General features: G+C 41.2%; 1 protein-coding gene across 2 annotated transcripts in view; it reads right to left on the bottom strand.

Annotated features, from left to right (window-relative positions):
* The window catches only part of CDON (cell adhesion associated, oncogene regulated), a 101,506-nt gene extending 87,728 nt beyond the window's left edge, over positions 1-13,778 (bottom strand). The window contains exon 1 of one of the 2 annotated variants that reach the window (XM_049654690.1): positions 13,699-13,778. The gene's annotated coding sequence lies outside the window, so the exon portion shown is untranslated. Of the gene's footprint in view, positions 1-10,347; positions 13,146-13,698 lie in introns of those variants that run through there. The other variant, XM_049654693.1, reaches the window with a different exon arrangement.
* Between the last annotated feature and the right edge of the window lie 362 nt (positions 13,779-14,140).

The raw sequence follows: 14,140 nt of genomic DNA, 5'->3' as shown, positions 1-14,140 counted from the left end.
CCCTACATAGAATAATGATGTAAAGCGTGGCAAGAACATTCAGCACATTCCAGTCACACCTAGTATCAGTCTGTTGGGAAAGAAACAAATAATGCAGCAAAGAAATGAGTCACAACACCCCACAGCCCAAATATGCTCTAACAATTGTCCAAATCATTTTCATACCCTTAGAGAGCAAGGGGTTGAAAAATTAAAATTAAAGCTGAAGACTTTCCAAATAATTCAATTTCACAAGAGAACAAAGAAGAAAATTATAGGTTAAAACTTCCACTATACTAAAGAATATCAAAGAAACATCAAAGAAAACCATTATTTAAAAGATGTTAAAAATATCAGGCAGGAACCCTAATATTTTAAGAATTTAATCATGTAAAAGCCAAATTAACCTGCTGACATAAAAGTATTATTTTAAAGCCATTTAACCATTACCTAAAACAACATACAAATTAATACATATTAATCACTGTACACAAAACAACATTATAGGCTTGGCTTATACTGGGCAATTAGAGATCTGAACAAGTATTCATTCTTGTTCAGTTTTTCTTCTTTCAAAAAAAAAAAAAAAGACTTACAGACAAGCCTCATCAATCATTAAGAGGGCCTGGTTCTGGTATTATATGAGCTCTGTCAACTTTAATCAAATTGCTTGCCAGATCGTAGATAAGTAATGACTTGCTTAGGTTAAGCAAGGCCAGAGTTTTCCTTCTGTAGTATATACATCTCCAGAGTGAAAATAAACAGCCTCACACCTCTTACTGGAAGCTGGTCTCTGTTGCTATCACAACTCACTCTTCACTCCAATGAAGGAGGAGCAAAATTTGCCTTTAAGAATGTCTATTTTTCTTTCTTCTCGATCTTGTCATCAAAACCATTTTTAAACTATTTCATTAAACAGTTAACGACTGGCTTGATTTTCACCAAAATAATACAAATTAGCTGTCATTAAATGCTTTAGCGTTAGCATTTGTTTTAGCCAACCTTATACAGCGACACAAAACGAAAGAGAAGTTAACAACTGGTCAAAGCAACATTAAAAGGATCATGTAAAACTGCAAAGTTTGAGGGGTGCCTCGGTGGTTCAGTTGGTTGAGTGTCCCGGCTTCAGCTCAGGTCATGATCTTGAAGTTTGTGAGTTCGAGCCCACGTCAGGCTCTGTGCTGACAGCTCAGAGCCTGGAGCCTGCTTCCGATTCTGTGTCTGCCCTTCCCCTGCTCATGCTCGGTCTCTCAATAATAAATAAACGTTAAAAATAAAATTAAAAAAATAAAATTAAAAAAAACTGCAAAGCCTGAATTCATTTTCTAACAAATCTAAGAAATGAAAAACCAAATTATGTCTTGATAATCATCCGTCATGTTTTGGATACAGGGGTATCATGGAACAACCATTAAGAGAAAAGAACATCTCAATGTAGATTTGATGTTCATTCCACAAAGACACAAATGTAAAATGAGATTTACTTCTAAAAAGCTCCTTTGCGGGGCGCCTGGGTGGCTCAGTGGGTTAAGCGGCCGACTTCGGCTCGGGTCATGATCTCGCGGTCCGTGAGTTCGAGCCCCACGTCGGGCTCTGTGCTGACAGCTCAGAGCCTGGAGCCTGTTTCAGATTCTGTGTCTCCCTCTCTCTGACCCTCCCCCGTTCATGCTCTGTCTCTCCCTGTCTCAAAAATAAATAAAACGTTAAAAAAAAAATTAAAAAAAAAAAAAGCTCCTTTGCTATTTTCCTGATTTTACATAGAATTGGAAAGGGCTTCCAAACTTCATTTCAGCTGGGACATTCTGTTAGAGAAATTTCCAAGCGCCTGCTTTAAAGAAATGTGCTAGAAAGCAAGGATCCCTGTGGCTAGAAATAAAAATAAAGTAACCTCTGTAGAGGAAAGAGTTCAAAACTACAAGACACCAGGGAATCAATTTTATCTTAGGCAAAATTCACTTCCATATCTTCCGTGAGGTCAACAGAATCCAGAATGCAGAGTCTGTGGTTTAGAAATGTCAAAGAAATGTCAAAGAGAAAACAAAACAAAACAAAACGTAGAAGTATTTTATTCTCTTCCTAAGCACAGACAAATGTGCAATTATAATCTAATTTAAGCTTTAGAAGAATGACTACAGTTTCAAAGAACCTCCTTTCCCAGCATTAGAGAGATGTTAAAGATCTAACTTTCAACTACACGAAAACTCTCATAAACACGATCCTAATGCTCAATCACGTATTGTCCTCATGGTTTCCACTCTCATGACAATTTTACTGTTTCGTACATTTAAGCAGAAAAACAAACACACACCGCCATCAGAAAGAGGAGATCGTTCTGCGTCTGGAATAAAAAGAACCGCAAGGCAGGAGTCGTCATCGCTGGAACACTTCACAAGGCGCTAAGTGAGCAAGGCGGGTGATGTGGTTCTCCACTGCAACCCCACACAGGACAGCACTTCCCTTTCCCAGGCTGCAGCACACCAGACAGACAAGAGTCCTGGTCTGCAAAAGCAATACAGTCACTCCTTCGTCACCTGTTGTTAAACTGCCAGAGTTTACATCCGCTCCAGGTAAATCAGATACAGAAGAGGTTAGCATTTCTCAGTGAATCAGAAAGAACTTCCACAAAGCAAACGGGGACTTCCTTTGTGTACCAAATATCAAGCGAAAGGATTTTTTTTTATCCAGAAAACTCGCATTTCACATGAAGGGGGCGGGAGGCGGGGGTGGTAGGAAGCCTGCATTGCAGAAAGATAAAACCGAAAACTCAGTTTCTCTTTCTTGGTTTTTGAAGGGCCATGGGAGTTCGATAGGGGGTGCCTGCTGATTTGATTCCACGACCAGCTGACATCTGTGACCACAACTAATTAAGTATTCTGTATGTATGCGCAGCCAGCTAAGAAAACACTGAATCTGATCTTTGTCCTGCAGGGTTAATCATTTCCTCATCTTTTTTCCCTGATAATCTCCTATCTCAAAGAGAAATCCCAAAATAAGTAAAACACTGACAATTTCTCTTTAAAACGATTTGTTATTTTCCCGCGGAATGGGATACAGCCAGGGCTTGGAAGGTTCACATTTAGAAACCCACTTTGGGAGCTGGCTACAAGACCCCTACTGACAACAGTAAGATGTATGTAGTCAAATCCCTGGGCTAAAATTTATTTGATGCCACAAAATGCTGATATCAATCTCTGCACGAGCTGCATTTTATGATTAAAAACCCCACTGTGGCTGCTGTCATAGTAACAAATGTGAAATTACTTTAAGACCTAACCACTACGACAATAGCTCTTTTAAAATGCATCCTCAAACACAAAAGAGAAATAACAAATAATGACAACTGTGTTTGCTAGCCTAATAGGAGACCACAGTTAACAACCCATCTTATAATGACTCAAATTGGTTTTTGTTAGCTACGGGATTTAAAAACCTTAGCTCCAAAATGTAAGAAGTGTAAGAAGAAAATTATGTGAAAGACCTATATAGGTCTACAGTCAAAGCCCAACTCAAACACAAAATAATCTAAAACATGATCAGTAGAGACTGAAATTAGAAATTCAAGGTAGAGTTCTGATGTGTTTTAATCTCAAAATGGATTTGACCATAAATAAAGAAAATATGCCTAATCATCAATAAATAGAAATCAAACAAACGGATAAAGAGATCAGAACCATCCTAATCAGATTATAATAGGACTTGGAAATACATCTTAAGCAGAAATATCTATTTAGAATACAGTTTGAAATATACTTTACCCCATCAGAACTATAGAGTCCTTACTATAAAACTAAACTTGTAATTCCACTTTGGATGAACATCCAAGATTTGATGAAAGAAATAAAATGAGCTTGTTTAAAAAGGTGATCACAGTAAGACGAACCCACAAAGTAAATTATGGATAGAATGGAATAGTTAGACTTTAGTATGGTTCTGTTCAGGAGTTTAACAATCTATCAAGAACAATAAAAGTATCTTCTCAGTATTGAGTGGTCCCAGGATCTACTGACCTGCTATTCAGATGCCTGGACACAAAACTGAAATCCTGGTATATGAGGGGTCGCTAGGTCATGGTAACAATCCAAAAATCTAATTTCACAACGAGAGTGAACAGGGGAAAACGGGCGGGAGGAAACACTATACTCAATCAAATTGAATTGACTGGCAACACGATGTTATTTTACCAGTGTTTATAAAAAGAATTAAATGGCACCTTTTCTACAAAACTGTACTGTCGCATTTGTAATCACACCCAGACATTTACCCTCACGTGACTATTTTCATAAGCCAATTGTCAGGTTTTGTCAAGACATCGTGAGCTATATAATATCAAGCCAAATAATGAAGTTTAACTCCACTTTATGGATGAGGGTTCCTCATACCCACCCCTCCTACTCTCCTAGTCACCAAACTGAGAGGAACAGTTTAAATTATTGAAACAGAGGTGAATGATAAACAGCATGGCCGTTTCAACTGAAACTATGTTCACTCCCTAATTCTTCTTGCCTGTTACTCACTGTGTTGTTATTTGGCTATACACACACCCTGAGGCCAAAACCATGAAAATAAGCCAAAATAAATGGACAAGAAAAATGTCTTCTCCCTAGCTTACGATGCTATTTTTGTTTTTATTGGAATAAAAGAGGCTGCCAAGTTCTGATGTCACTACAGTAATTTCATGGCCTGATAAAGTAGTATTTTATCCATTAAACATCTGTCCCCCTTGCCAAATTTACCTCCAAGCAGGCCGTGTGTACAATTACTCATTAAGCCAATAACTGCCAGGCATTTCCCTGGCAAGAGACAGAAGCCAGAATTGCACTTTTTAGTACCTATATATCCGAGAGAACACCTGCGATAGTGAGTATTTTAAAACCAGACAAAACTTGGTATCACCTCTCCAGACGCCAAATGTTGCACAGAAGAAAAATACACATTTTAAATATATATAATTGTTTTAAAAATTCATCCATTTAAATTTTTTAACACTAAAAAATTCAAAAATTGAAAAAAAAAACTGTTAAAAGATCATGCAAACATTCCAATAATGAGACATTTAACTTTTTTTTTTTCTTTGTCTAAAGCGTTCTTTAATCTTCATTATTTGAAGCTGTGGTCTACCTGAATTTGACATGAAGAATCAGACTTTAACGGGATTTTTTTTTAACTTTTTTAATGTTTATTTATTCTTGAGAAAGAGAGAGAGAGAGGCAGAGAGACAGAGTGCAAGTGGGGGAGAGGGCCAGAGAGAGAGGGAGACACTAATCCGAAGCAGGCTCCAGGCTCTGAGCTGGCAGCACAGAGTTCGACGCGGGGCTCGAACCCATGAACCGTGAGATCGTGACCTGAGCTGAACCGACTGAGCCGCCCAGGCACCACTTTCACTGGATTTTTAAAAGCAGACTGTATGTTGAAATCACACATGGGTCTAGAGAGGACAGTTTAGCATCTTGCTACTCAGTAGGGTCCAGGCAACATCATCAACACCATTTGGAAACTCGCTACAAAGGGAGAATCTTGGGATTCACCCCGGACTCATTAAATCATTTTAAACAGCCCCCAAGAGGGCCACCTGGGTGGCTGTCAGTTAAGCAACTGAGTTTGGCTCAGGTCATCATCTCAGGGTCCGTGAGTTCAAGCCCCAAGTTGGGCTCTGTGCTGACAGCTCAGAGCCTGGAGCCTGCTTCAGATTCTGCGTCTCCCTCGCTCTCTGCCCCTCCCCAATTCATACTCTATCTCTCCCTCAAAAATAATAAATAAGCATTTAAAAAAAATTAAAAGAAAAAAAAAAACAGCCCCCAAGAAATCCAAAAGCACAGTGACACTTCAGAAGCATTGTGGTTAACACTCGGATACATTCAGCCATTTGGGTATATAGTACTCGTTAGGCATAGTGCGAGTAAGGGGGTGAGAGGGATGATCACACATAGAGGGGACAGCACATCATCTGTCCTTAAGGAGAAAGACGAGGATGAGCAGACATGTAAACAATGATGATACAGTATCAGGCAAAGGAGAGACAGAGTTCCCAGCCTGCAAGACAGAAAGCAAGGGACATTCAAGTGATTCAAAGTAGCTACAGACGACAGCAGCATCCAGTAGGTAGAGCACCTGTACACCCCACTGAAGACCTGGGCCTTAAGAAGTGAGCGATTCAGGGTCTCCGGAGAAATCGATTTTAAGGAGAGCAGTCACATGATCGGCTTTATGTTTTAGCAAGATTGCTACTCTGGTAACACGGAGAAAAATGGATGATTTGGAGTGGGGGCAAAACCCCCACTGGAGATAGGGAGGCAACCCAGAAGCAGTTTCAGCAGAAGACCAAAAGTTGGGTTTTTTGGTCACACATTCGAAATCTCCTCTCACCCCTCTCCCATTTTGGAAAGGCGGCTGGAGGGGTAAAAGGTAATGGTAACAGAGCAGACCTGCTTATAGGTTACAGGGAGGCAACGGAGGGTTTATTTATATATGTGCATGAACACAAAATAGTAAAAGCTCAGTAAACTCAGTATACTATACTTTTCTGCTTACAAAATAAAGATTATTTCAGTGATTCAGGATTCTACATTACCTTCAGCCATTGTTAAGTATCAATTATTAACACGAGTTAACATATATTTACAGATACAAGATATGTACATGGTTAGATTAAGTAACTATGGGCCTCAGAAAATATCCCAGATATAGTTTTTTCGCTTGGGTAAGTCACTTTCTCCCCCCAGGATGAGTGATTTCTCTCCCTCGAAATTCAAGTACAGAAAAGTAGGGTGGAGGAGAGAAGGCAGAGAGAGAAGATGTATATTTATTCATTTTTACAGTACACCTGTTGTAAGAGTGAAGAAATACACCTGGGCCAGCAGATGGCCTCAAGAAACTTCTCAGATGTGTACCTACATCAAGAGGGAGCAAATACTATACTTGGAAAGTATTATCACTGCTGATGCTGGCCACATAGAATACTGGGAAGTTTCTATTTTCTCTTTATGTAAGAAAGACAGAAAAGAGTAGCTGACATTTAGTTGTTAGTGATATAAACAAAGAATTACATTTAAAGTGAACAAAGCCAGCAAGCTGAGGCAGTCCTCAACTTTAAACTCGTGTTGGTTTGAGAAAATGTATGGACTCAGCGGCTGTTTGGACATTTTTGACACATTTTTCTCCCTCCAAAATCATGCATGTATTGGTTATGTAGAATCACTACGTAGTAAAAGCCCATTTCATGGAGTCTCACTACTGCAAGGCTCTCAGAGGTCGTGTAGGTCAATCTCTCACCCAAGGAAGAGATCCCTTCCCCAGTGTCTTTAGCAAATGTCCAGTCATCAGGGTCTCGTGTCCCCTCAAAAGAGCATTCTCTATCATGAGGCAGCTCTATTTGACAGACAGTTCTCCCTTCTTTTGAAACAAAATCTGCATCTTTTGAGTACCCCATACAGGGCAGAAGATGAATCATTTATCACTATTTCAACCCCCATCCCCTCGAAATCTGGGCCACCCGGGGTCTGATTTAAGAAGGAAAGGGGGTCAGCTTGCCCCTCTGGGATCCGGGGGAAGCCATCCGTGCACGTGGCTGTATGCCAAGAACGACCTTGCGTCAAGGACTATGAAGCAATAAGACTTAATGAAATTACAAAAGCTGAAGAATACAATGTCTCCTAAGGAGAAAAGTGGCTTGTGTTCCAGCAGGACACCCAGAAAACCCTTCATCAACATTTCCAAGGACAGAAATATAATAAACCATTTACCTCAACCACAACCCCCTCAAAAGGAACAAACAAACAAACAAAGAACCTTCTAATTCATCAACATCATCTTGCATTCTTGTTTCACTGTTTGTTGAAATAAATTTTATTTAGCACATCAGGTTAGTAGCCAAAAGTCTTCTTCTTGAAGCAAGCAGCCCTGTTCTTCAAAATTTTTCTGTAGCATCACATCCTACTCCACTTTCTTCCATTTTTGGTGTATTTTTGTTTTCAAAAGAATATTACGTTATTTTGTTTTCTTCTAAGACTCTCATGCTAGTGCTAGCTGGTGCTCTCTTCTGTACGTGTCTAAGTATTGATTATGGCATTAAATCCTAAGCACGAAAAGATATAAGCTACCTTAGATGATCCTTCTTCTCTGTTTTGGGGCACTCTTCCTTCCCTTCTAAACACACACACACACACAGAAGGACAGTTAACAACAGGTTTGGTTTATGTAATTATGACTGAGAGCAACTATTCAACCCCATTTTATTATTTATGTACAAAAATAAGGTCATGGTAAATTTTCAAGCTAGCCACTAGGATCCGATTTTCAAATAATGTGAGAAGAAGTGTCCTTTTCTTTTTTCCCAGTGACCACATATCCAATGTGCCGATAAAATGAACTACTACCAATTTCAAAACACACAAAAACTTTAAGTAACAATTTAAAAAGCACAAATTACTACCATACACAATAACATGGATGAATCTCACAGACCTTATGAGCAGTGCAAGAAACCACATACAAAAGAGTACATGCCATAGGAATCCACTTTTACGAGTATAGCTGGAGAACAGGCAAAACTAATCTATGGTCAGATGAGGCGCAACAGTGGCTGCCTGATGGGGGTGGCAGGGTTGTCTGGGAAGGGGCACCAGGAGAACTTCGAGGTGAAAGAAATATTCTAGATCTTGATCTGGGTAATAGTTGCCACCCATATGTGCATATGTAAAACTTCATCCAGCTGTGCACTTAGTGTACATTAACTGCACGCTCATGTACATTTTTATATTACACAATCAACTAGGAAAAATGCAACATTGTTTCCAAGCACCTTTCAGTTCAACTGCAAAATTAAGAGCACATTACATCTATAGCTCTTGCATGTACCCATACGATTACTAACTTCTGAGAATTCCTTACTATGTTAGTCCTTAAACCAACTCTGGATCAGAGTAATATGTACAGAAGGAGTTAAGTAAAAGTAATAGGAGCTAACACTCACGTGTTACAGTTTTAGCATATTCCAAGTGATTTACTTTCATTATCCCATGTAATCCCCACAACCGTGGTAAGAGATACTATTGTTATCCCCATTTTACAGATGAGGAAACCAAGACTTCGGTCAAGCTCACTTCCCCAAATAAAAAAAGGTGAGCGAGTATCTAACAAGAATAGGTAGCTGAAAAGCAAGCTTTGTAGATCAACTTTTGAAGGCTGTTTGTAGTAGGGTAATATAAAAATAAAGTCAACCACACAGTTCCAAGCAACAAAACGGTAAGCAGAATATTTCTACGCTCAGTCATATAACCTGTATATTTCTTTACCCTCTGACGTAAGATACAAGGAACTTCACTGTCCCTTAATCCTATGATTGAAAGGCACATCATTCTGGCTCTCAAGAACTGAAGTCCCGATTCACATTCCGACCAATATTCGGCAGAACAAAATGTGCTTTAGGGGTAGTTTTTTATGATCTCTGGCCATCAAAATATATCACACAGCAAAAGCCACTAAAAACCTGTGAACCAAGACTGGCACAATGCTAACTTGCAGTGTCGACCCCAATGCATGCAAGGGTCCTTTCAATTTGGTCGTGCTAGGATTAAGGTGAGAAAAAATTAAACACAGTCTCTAAAAGGCTTCTTTATTTTCCCAACACTCAGTATTGTGAGAATTTGGGAGAGGACTACATGGTAATAGGATGGAGAGAACTGTGACACACAACAGGATTATAATCAGGAACAAAATATATCAAATTGCCCAGCAAATACACTACTGAGTTCTGCATCAGTGGAAAACTAGCACCAGAATTCAAATTCATTTTTAACTCTTCTTGGAATATGGAAATTGATTAATGATACTATCCAAGATTCAGAACTGCCCTTCCTGGAAAAGTACACAAGAAACAAACTGGGCAAATATCCTGAAAAATGTTTGTATCCAAAAATTATTTGGGGCAGCTGCGGGGGCGGGTGGCTGGGGAGGAGGACACACTCATGTTTCTCAAAAATTTTGCTCCAAAGACTTTATAGAATGTTTTTGGTAGATATATTTTCATTTACTTGTGGCTGCAAGCAAAGTCTGCAAAGCAATGCTTTAAAAAATACTAAAGATCAGACCTCTCAATAAGACACCAGGAAAGAGACATATACCCTAAATGAATTTAAATCCTTCAATAATGTAACAAGAATGCAATGAAATCGTATAAAAACAAAAGAGAAAAGTGAAATATGCCTATTCAAACAAGCATTTCATCTCTGCAAAGCAATGTGCTTCACATAAAAGTCTGATTTTGCCCTCAGTTTAAAAAGTTATTAGAACAATACATCAGCCCTTACCAGCAAGACCAAACTGTAACACAATTTTATATATTTATCAAAAGATCATTCAGAGAAAACTTACCAAGTCTTCAACGTGTAGACGCTTGTGCTTCAGAGGGAGAGCAGAGAAGTGACTTTTTGTACTTAACAGTGGCGTTCAGTTCAGTGCTAAAAACACATCACCACAGTCCTGCTCGTAAGAGAGTCCTGACTAGCAATCTGCCTTCGGGTTGGGCTGTTTTCTCTTATAAGATAAGCTGTTAAGTCATGCCTTGATTTTAGATCTGCTAACATATGGAGTCTTCTAATGTAGCCTCTCTCCGCTCCCTCCTTCCACCGCCCCATCACCACTCAGCTCCAATCCCTCTACACACACACACACACACACACACACACACACACACACACACAAAAGGCACTGCAGGGCAGAAATTCCTCAGGTGCTCGCTAATGTTATTCCCAGGGTCTTGGAGCCGCTTCGGGGATCAAGAGATCTCATAGCCCCTGCTGGGGTAAGGAGCAGCGAGTCTGTTCCATTTAATCAAATACAGAATGAATTTTCAGCTCTATTCACTAGCTTGTCTCCAGGGCTCTCAAAAGGCACCAGGCAGCTAGAATCACACACATGTGGCTCTTTTAGGCAAGTATAATTAGTTTGATTTTAAAAAGCCACATTAATAATATCACCTCAGGACCATTATTCAGGGGACAGATGACAATGATACTGTATGTTTTAAGCCTGACAATGGGGGAAAGAGCACAAACAATGACGGAAAACTTGAAGGATTAAAAAAAAAAAACCAACAAACCAGTTTTTCACTTAATTGTAATCCAATATTTTTAAAGTGACATTAAGTATATTCCATATACCATCTTTGAAGTTTAATTGAGAAGAATCAAAGCCCTCCTTGTCAGCCTCTTAAAAGTGAATTAATACCATATACACGACAAAAATGTATAAGTGAAATGTTTATAAATAAATAGGATATTTACATACAATATAAAATCCTGAATAAAAACAATAAAACATTATCTAATCCAATTAACAAAACTTCTTGGGAAAAAAAAAAGCACTAACTGAAAATCACCATAAAATCAAGTCCTTCAAAGCAATCTATTTAGCAACCAGACTCCAAATTCTCTTTCTAATCTAATTAGTTCCTATTAAGTAGTAAGACCATATATCTTAAAGAAAGACTACCTTGGAGACAACTCCTCTGGTCTTGTGATGTGTTGTCTTATTTTTCCTTCTGCAAAGTACAAATGCTAATTACAAGGCCATAGCTAATGTAATTACATGTTATAAACAACCAATTTTTCAATTAGTTATTTTTAAGTTCCTATCCCAGTCTAATTTCCCTAAGATAATGTTTAATTCCTGAAATCATTTTCCCAGGATACACTTGGACACAATCACCAGTTTTTAGTCTAAGTTTTTGCAAAAGAAACCTTCCTAGAGAAGAAAACTTTTACTTCAACTTATATTTTGACAAACCCATAAATGAAATTGTCTAGAAAGTTATGAGAGCATAAGGGCAAAGCGGAAAAGAGAAAAGCAGAAGACCTGGTCAACAAATTTTACCTGACCGCTTTAGAGCAAAGCCCTATGACAAAAGTTTCCACACAAAGCCTCCATCGATATATACCTTGCTGACAGGGGGCGGGGGAATCCTATCTTGAAGTGAACTTAATTCCTTACTTGCAAAGAAGGCAAAGGATAAGACTGATTTTAGAAGCCAACCTACACAAGCTAGATCAGTATGTTCCAAGTCCTAAGGGTTCTTTGTACTTCCCGGCTTGAGAGTCAGAGCTGTTTAAGTACTTTCCACAGAAGAGGAGGTTGATGAGAACCATAGCAATCAATCAAAGCATCCCAAGTGAGTTACTACACAAACAATAGCACAGCACTTCTAGTAACTGATTTTCCTGGTTGACTAAACTATTCAAACAAAGACAGATTTCCAAATACTATATCCGAGTTTTTGCATGAAAGTTAAACAATATACACTTGTGTGTTTTTTATAGAAATATAAATGTTTCTGCTCTACCCACTGCCAAGCACACACCCAGGGCACGTCTTTACAAAATGAAACAGGTTTTCTCCATCCTTCTCATATAACTTAAAGTATGAGGCAGTTTATTTCAACATGTGTATAACAGAAACTACAGCATTTGGTGCCTCTCTGGGTTCCTAAGAATGCTTTCTAGTTAAGCACTAATTTAAAATTTCCAGAATTTTTTTTCTTTCATCTTGTCCTAAAAAGTTGAACTACATTCCCCCTCCCATTTTCAGCTAAAATAGACTCCTTTTCAAAAAATGAGCTGTAAAATGTAATAAAATGCTTAGAATTACACTGAGAAAAAACCCATTTATTTCCCAGGTCCCCTCCCACCTTGTCCCTCTGTGACACTGCCCTTTAGGGACACCAGGTGTTAGCTGGGAGTCTGAGGGCAATGGTACCAGTGAGGCATGGAAACAGAATTGGCCTCTTTCATTTTTGCTGGCCACTGGCCTGAGAATAATCTCATGTTAGCTTTTAGTTCAACTTTCTGTTTCTCAAGGTGTTTGATTTAGGACACAGAGGCTGACTTTCTGTTCTGATGTTCTCTAAATTCTAGATCTAAAGTGGAAAGCAGCCGGCCCTTAAGGCACCTGCCACCCTCTGTAGTCCTCACCAGGAAAGGCAGGCATTCTGGAGAAGAACTCCTTTTGGAGAGCCTTCCACCTGATTTGGTGGGGTTAGGGAGAACAATGAAGGCAAGGGCAAGGGAGTCTATCTATCCCCCTCAGTGATTTATTACTGAAATCCCTAGATGTGGAGAGAAAGCAACAAAGGTCTGGAAGCTGCAGACCGAGATAAATAGCGAGCTGTAATGTATTTAGCAAATGATAATGCAATCCACAGAAAGCTTTACAGAGAAGAAGGAAAAATACACTCCCTGGGGCTGGGAAGTCACTGAGCCTGGGAAGGCAAGAGAAAGATACATTGTGCAGGAAATTTCTCTTGCTTCTCCCTACACATAAATCACTGTCTCTCGCGGGGGCTCTGCGGGATGGAGGTTGAGAGAGGCGAGGGACCCCGCTCCGCTCCCTTGGGAAAACGTGCTGGCGCCCCTCACTCCCGGCTACGCTGGAGCTCACCTGCCCCAGCGGATCATTGTCAAAGAGATTTAATCGTGCTACTGACACCTCACCCCGCCTCCTCCCACGAGGTGGCTCAGCGTCCCCGAGGACGCGGAACGTCGCAGCTCCCCGGTGGGCATCCGTCAGCTGCCCTCCCCAGAACCCGCACGCAGTCCGGGATCCCCACGCCTTGCGGGGCTCACCGACCTGCCCTCCCGCGGACCTCCCGCTCCCAAGCCGCGTGGCCCCCAAGCCCGGGGTCCCCGGACCACCCCTCCCTCCGATCCTGCGGCGGGCCCACCCCCGCACCTCTCAGCGGGGCAGACTCAGTCCCCGGACCTCCTGCGCGGCAGCCGGCTCCGAAAACCGCCCCCAGGTCATCCCCCGCGCGCTGGCGGCGGCTACGGCGGCGGCGGCTGCGATCCGAACGGGCCCCTCCATGCACAGAGCAGGGCAGCAGGAGGGCGCGGCGCCTCGCACGCCGGGGCGGGGACGCAGGGGCGGGCGGGCTGGCTGGCTAGCGCGGGGTCCCCGCTCTCCTCGCACCGAGCCGCGCGAGCCGGGCACCCGGGACTCAGGGGAGGGGAGCTGGGGGGGCGGAGCCACCGGGGCGCGTCCCCGCGGCCGCGCTCCTCTCCGCTCAGGCGCGCGGGCGCGTAACCGGCGGGCTCGGGGCCAGCGAGCAGCACGCGAGGAGCGGGAGGAGGGAACCGGGCCGCAGAGGCCGCAGCGCCCCGCCGGCCCGCGCCCT

The sequence above is a fragment of the Panthera uncia genome, chromosome D1 (genome assembly GCF_023721935.1).
Source record: "Panthera uncia isolate 11264 chromosome D1, Puncia_PCG_1.0, whole genome shotgun sequence".
Lineage (NCBI taxonomy): Eukaryota > Metazoa > Chordata > Mammalia > Carnivora > Felidae > Panthera > Panthera uncia.
Note: the sequence above shows the minus strand (reverse complement) of the source record. Positions and strands in the feature narration are given on the sequence as shown.